Source organism: Artemia sp. Qi Xiang Cuo, chromosome 5 (genome assembly GCF_049724085.1).
Source record: "Artemia sp. Qi Xiang Cuo chromosome 5, ASM4972408v1, whole genome shotgun sequence".
In the NCBI taxonomy this organism is placed as follows: domain Eukaryota; kingdom Metazoa; phylum Arthropoda; class Branchiopoda; order Anostraca; family Artemiidae; genus Artemia; species Artemia sp. Qi Xiang Cuo.
Window position 1 is genome coordinate 52290340 of NC_142798.1, and position 7405 is coordinate 52297744.

Below are 7405 nucleotides of genomic sequence, written 5' to 3' on the forward strand. Positions count from 1 at the left end.
AGGTGAACAATGATAAAAATTAAGCTAAAAAATATGGCACCAAAAAGTTCAAGAAGGTTTAGCTATCATTTGAAAGGATAGTTGGTTTTGGGAACCAACAAATTCTTATTGTTTAAGTTCTTCAGGACGAAATCGTTGTCAAATTCTACGAGTTTGTTTTTCTTATCTTCCAAATGTAAAACTACCACAAATCACCATTAACAAATAAATGAAACACAAAACTAATAGAAATTACAATAGATAGCCTAGTCAAACTCAAAACGAGCAAAAATTAACAGGAGTTTGGCTGATAACACCCATGTCTTCTTCAGACCAGAACATAATTTGCACGTTAGCCTACTTAAAAAACAAACAAAAAAAAAACAAAACGCGTACTGTCAGTTTGATATACATATTCTGATATCTATTTCTTATAGTCTTAAAACTTCTTAATTGGTTGAAAAAGCTTTTTTATATTAATATCCATTCATTTTTTATTGACATTGTCTTTTTCATATAAAAAAATATTTTATATCTTGTTATTTTTTCTATTAGACTCCTTAATTTTTACTTTGAAGATTATTTGACTTTATTTCTGCTTATTTTTGGTATATTGAGCCTCTTTACTTTTTTTAAAAAAGGCTTATGTTTCCCATTAACAAATACTATCTGTGAGTAATTAAATAAAAAAACTCAACTGAAAATAAGGAGCAACACCAAACCTTGAAACGAACTGAAATTATTACATATATGAAAGGGGCTGCCTTCTCCTCAAGACCTCGCTCTTTGCGTTAAATTTTATTTTAATAGAGTTTATTTTAAACATTTTTAAAACAAAGCTTATTGTTCTAATTAAACGGCCATTGTGTTTCAGGAGGGTAAAGGTAAAGGTAAAAATCAGGAGAGTATGAAGGGGTGGGGGGTAAAGTATAGGGGGTCTGCATGCAAAATGTATTACGTACAATTATTCTGCATATTATGAAGCAAGAATTGTTTTCTGACTTCAAACTGTCCAAATAGTTTACCCCCTCCCCCTTCATGGGCAAATATATAGCCCAAATTATATATTTCCCATCTATTCTGTCACTTGTCTTTGTCTTGTCTCGTGCTAAGCTGAAAGAAACTAACGAAGAAACCGGTTTGGTCTCGTGTTTTACGCAGCTTAAACTTGAGTGAGTGGCGTATAATACACAAATACAAAAATTCCTTCCCCCTACAGAAAAAACTCAAATAAAATTCAGAAATTTGGAAAGCCTTATTTTCACGGGGGGGGGGGAATATTTTCCGCGGGAGAATTATCCTAGGGGTATTTTCCGGGGGGATATTTTCCCGGGGGAGGTATATTCCGTGGGGGGTATTTTCCGGGAGGTATTTGGGGGGGGGGTATTTTCCATAGGGTTATTTTCCGTGGGGGTACTTTCCACGGGGGGTATTTTCCGGGGGTAATCATCGGGTGGGTGGAGGGTAAGCGCCGGCCACCATTTTTAATAAATATCAATATTCAATTCTTTTGTTGTATTCATCGTTATCAAGACTCTGTTTATTAGAGTTTTGGTTACTATTGAGCCGCATCGCTCCTTACTTACAGTTCGTTCCCACGAACTGTTTGATTTACTTTACACGGTAGACATTTTGATCAATATTATTGAAAGAAAGTGGGTAAGTAATTACTTTTTATTAATTATCAACTATATTTTTTGTATTTCAATATGCTTTCCGTTCAGCACAAGCTTAATTTAACATTAAAAGTGGGGGATTGAGGAGGGTTTTGGCCCTGTTTCTACTGTGGTTTCTGTTTTTATCCAGCTTTGACTTTGTTCTCTTCATACACGTGAATAAATCTGTTTTGGACTTATAATCTGTCCGTTTTTAATTTATTTACTGTATAAGACAATTATAGAGTGGAAATTAAAGTTAGAACAAAACGTACTACCATGTGGGATTATGCTATTAGGTTTGCAATACCATTTAGTTGGACCCAATTACAATTTTTTGCCGAAACCTGGGATAAAATTGTCGGTTGTGGTCCAAAATGTTTTTATTCAGACATAATATTTTCTCTCTGAAAAAAACTAAAGTGTAAAAAAAATTGAATGAGACGTAGGCTATATCTATTATCCATGACCATTACATTACAATCAACAGATAAATAAATGTACACCCTAAAAATTGTGTGTGTGTGGGGGGTGCAATAAAGATTCTGGTTAAGTCTTTCAATTTTTCAAAGGGGTTAGGGCTTCTAGAAAAACCCCGATCTCGGAATGATGTCCTCTACTCCTCCTTCTTTGTAGTTATGCATATAAATCTAATATTTTGTTCTACCCTCAAAAGACATTTCTGCAACAGTAGCGAAGCTGCCAACTCCTCGTCGCCGTAATTACGTTTTAATCTAGTGTATCCCCTCAAATACAGGGAATATAACCAGTAAGTGTCACTCAAATTTACATTATTCTGCTGAGACAAAAAAAAAAAAAAAAAAAAAACAAACATCGACATTGTACCATTTGAATCTGTAAAACAGAAACAGAAGAATTCTTCGAAGTTTTGTCGATGAACTTGCTCATCTAAAAAAAAAGTCATGGGACCATTTTATAGAGAATTCTCTGGTATTAATTTTCTCCGGAAAGACTGTCTACAACATTGTTGTATTATATCAATACCAACTATGGTCTCTGTGGGCTAAAAATGAGATCCACTGTCTTCTTCGAGTGTACAGCTCTAAAGAGGGAGTTCAGCTGATCAACAGCTATTAAGTTAGGTGGGGGCTTTCGTAAAACTCAAACCCTGTTTAACTCAACCTCATTCAACTCAACCTCTGTTTTACTCAACCCCCAGCAACTCAGCCCTCCTTCAATTTAATCCTCGTACAACTCAGCCTCCTATGCAAGTCAATCCCTGGTCAACCCTATTTAACTCGATCCCCATTCAACTCATCTCTAATTCAATTCAACCACTGGAACAGGTTAGGTTACATTAAATTAGGATGAGTGGGAGATAACTTTTCAGTGGTTGACTAAATCTAAAGTAAATGTACTAATAAAATAGAAGTAGCACCACTAGGTTGCTTATTTTATACTTTTTCCAAATATCATAGTCCCTTTTCTTGAATCCCCCCCCCCCCCCCTGCATGATGGTCCTAGACATAGCCTTAGGATATATCTTGGTTGCCGTGGCAGCTGCAACCTAGTAAAGAGCCAACAACAGCCCATAGTAACCAAAAGTTAAGAAACGCGTTTTAAAAAAAAACTGCCCAGTGAAAAAACTTTGTCATCTAACACTGACTCGGGAATCATCATTACTATTTCGGTTCGTCTTAAAAGTAAAAGTTTATTGCGAAAAGAAACTTACGGTGATTTCGAAAAAAAGCCTGAAACCCCTCAAAAACGGCGTCAGATCGAAATGTAAGGTACACCATTGAAATCTTCATGGTTGAAAACCTAAGACAGGGAAATTACAGTCCCCCTCCTTGAACAACAAGGAAAATCACTTTTTTGCATCGGTAGCACTGATCTGTCTCCCTTTTTTTTCACCACGGGTAGCGAATGACCAGAACATCATAGAGATATGTTTAATGGATCATTTGAAAGGAAATTAAATTTGTAAGTGCCCTTTTTAAGTAACCAAAAAGATTGGAGGCAACTAGCCCCCTCTCCCTACAGGCCCCCTTACCCCAAAGCCATCCAATCAAAATTTCGAGATAGCCATTTTGTTTAACATAATTCAAAGGTCCAATATATATGGTTTTGATGATGATATAGCCCCTATAGTCCCTGGGGAAGGGCTGTATGTGGTATCGGGCATATCGATATGGCATGTATCAGTATCGGGCGTATTGGTATCGCATGTATCGTATCGGGAATATCAGTATCGATGTCCGTTAATTTTTTTTCGGTCATTTTCTCAACTCATTTTTTAAAGCATGTTCCGGCAAGGTATCATGGTTGCAGCGTTAGCTGCAACCTAGAAAAGAGCGAACCACTGCCCATGGTAACCAAAAGTTAAAAAATCGCGCTTTGAAAAAAAACTGCCTAGTGAAAAAAAATTCCCATCTAACACTGACTCAGGATTGTTAACTATTATTTCGGTTCGTCTCAAAAGTAAAAGTCAATTACGAAAGGAAATGTATGGTGATTTCGAAAAAAGCCTAAAACCTCTTGAAAATGGCGTCAGAAAAGCGTACCATTGGAATCAACATGGTCAAAACCTTGTACAGGGAAGTTACAGCCCCCTCCATGAAAAACAAGGAAAATCCCTTTTTTGCATCGGTAGCACTGATCTGTCTCCCGTTTTTTTTTTTTTTTCGGCAGGCCTAGCGGGCTACCAGAACATTGTAGAGAGAAGCTTAACTCCTAATTCAAAAGCTATTTCTAAAATCTACGTGAATTTTATAAATTTTTCTATCCGGAAATGCCACATGCCCTTAAAGTGGCACTTTCTGTGCCATTTCTGAAGCGGTTGCAATAGCAGGCTACCAGAACATCGTAAACAGATCTTTTTTAGCTCACATAAGAGATATTGCACATATCTACGTCTTTCATATAAATTCCACCATCATCAAGTTCCAAATGGCACTAAAAACAGCACTTCTGGTGTCGTGTCTCAAGTGGAAAAGCTGGGGCTATTGGTCTAGCAGAACTTATAAAAGTGATGCTTAATGACTCATTTGAAAGCAATTGCTAATTTATATGTGCTTTTTAAAATCAATTTTACATTCGTAAGTGCGATATAGCACTGAAAACAAAGCTTATGTTGCTACTTCTTAAGTGGAAAAGCTCTCCTGCCCCCTTAGTAAGTTTCATAACTTATCTACTCATCAGTAAGCTGCTGAAATACTAACAGGCTACCACACCTTCGTAGATAGATGTTTAATGACTCAAGTATAAGCTTAGCTTATTTTTACTAGGTTTTTAAAAGCTCTACCATTTATAGGATTTCACATATTTTAATGTTAACTAGTTTCTGAGAAGAATTTGCAATGAAATCTTTGTTGAAGCAAGAAAGGAGGGACCCGGCTCAATGGTAACCGAAACTCTAGAAAACGGGATTTTGATACCAATAGATACACCAAAAGAATTATATTTTAATGCTGATTTCAAATATATAAATTTAATCAAGTTTAGTCCTACCCATCAAAGGTTACGCGCCTGAGAAAATTTGCCTGATTTTCGAAAAAATGGGGAAAGACCCCCTAGAAGCTCACGGAAGTTCACGAGTGAAAATCACAACATCATATTCAGCGTATCAGAGAACCCTACTGTAGAGGTTTCAAGCTCCTATCTAGAAAAATGTGGAATTTTGCATTTTTTGCCAGAAGAAAGATCACGGATACGTGTTTATTCGTTTTTTTGTTTTTGTTTTTTTTTCCCCAGGGGTGATCGTATCAACCCAGTGGTTCTAGAATATCGTGGGAGGGATCATTGGAACGGAAATTAAAATTTTTAGTGCCCTTTAGACGAAAAAAATGGAGGGCAGCTAGGCCCCCTCCCGTGCATATTTTTTTCCCAAAGTCACCCGATTTTTCACCCGAGTTTTGAGATAGCCATTTGTTCAGCATGGTCGAAAATATGATAACTATGTCTTTTAGGATGACTTAATCCCCCGAAATCCCCGGGGGGAGGACTGAAAGTTATGAACTTTACCCAATGTTCCTCAATATAGTATTGGTTATTGGGAAGTATACAGACGTTTTCAGGGGGGATTTTTTCTGGTAGTGGGGGGGGAGGGGTCGGGGGTTATGTGGGCAGTTTTCTGGGGGGGGCAGGGACATCGCTATGAAGGGGGCGCGGTATTTCCCAGCATTATTTAAAAAAAGATCAGAAATTAAATAAAAAAAACAAGTTTTTCAACTGAAAGTAAGGAGCAACATCAAAAGTTAAAACGAACAGAAAATATTACGTATATGATTGGGTCCCCCCCTCATAGCGAATACCTCGCTCTTTAAGCCAAATATTTTTTTAGTTCTTTCATAAGAGCTATTTATTTTAATTAAAGGCCTTTGTGATTAAGCGGTCATTTTGAAAGAATTGGAACAAATTCAAGCTTTAGCTTAATGAGCAAGGTATTGAGTAGGGGGCGAACCGCCTAATATACGTATTAAAAATATATGAATATAGAACTTCGTTACGTAAGTTAATTCGAAAGTTACGTATATTTATTACTAATAAAAACGTTAGTAAATAAAATTAAACAAGTATCGAGAAAGCCATTTAACCAAATAAAAGTAAAATTAAAATGAAAATTTCGCTTTAATTATTCATGTACGGTAAGCCAAAATCAAAACCTGCATTAATTCAAAAACGTTCAAAAATTAAATAAAAAGAAAACAAGTTTTTTTAACTGAAAGTAAAGAACGACGTTAAAACTTAAAACGAACAGAAATTATTCTGTCTATGAAAGGGGCTGTCCCCTCCTCAACGCCTCGCTCTTTACGCTAAAGTTTGACTTTCTCACAATTCTATTTTTTTAAACAATAAAAAACTTTAGCGTAAAGAGTGAGGCGTTGAGGAGGGTACAGCCCCTTTCATATACGGAATAATTTCTGTTCGTTTTAAGATTTAAGGTCGTTCCTTACTTTCAGTTAAAAAAAACTTGTTTTTTAAATTTAATCTAGTAAAGAGCTAACCACAGCGCATAGTAACTAAAAGTAAAAAAATGTTTAAACTGTCAGTTTTTCTTCTTTATTCCAGGCCTAGCGGGTTACCAGAACATCATAGAGAGATGTTTAAGAGCTCATTCAAAAGCTATTTCTCATATGTACGTGGTTTATATAAATTTCGCCGTGTGCAAGTGCCATATGACACGAAAAAAGGCACGTTTTTATGCCATTTCTCGAGGGGTGGAGTTAGTGGGCTACCAGAACATCTTAGATAGATTTTTGATAGGTCATATAAAAAATATTGCTCATATTTACGTTCTTTCTATAAGTTCCACCATCTGCAAGTTTCAAATTGCACTAAAAACAGCACTTTTGGTGCCTCAAGTGGTAAAGCTGGGGCTAGTGGGCTACCAGAACTTTTTAGAGTGACGTTTAATGGCTCATTTGAAAACTTTTCCTCGTATCTACGTGCTTTTTATCAATTCTACCATTCGTACGTGAGATATAGCACTGAAAACAACACTTTTGGTGCCACTTCTTAAGTGGAAAATCTTGGAAGGATAAAAAGGTATCATTGTAATATTTATGGTCCAAAACCCTTAACTGGAGGTTTGCAAGAACACCGTCGGCAAATTCCTCCTCCAGGCCTTAATAAGGTACGTAATTAAAGTCCTACAAACAACAATATATTAACTTATAGTCAGTGATCCAGGGACCGTTATCTTTCAAGGGGTGGCTCACATTCGCTGCTGTTGGTTTGAGGGTGGATTCTAGGGTAATCGGGGGAATGATAACGAATGCTGGGGTGCACAAGTTGGCAAGCGTGTAGAA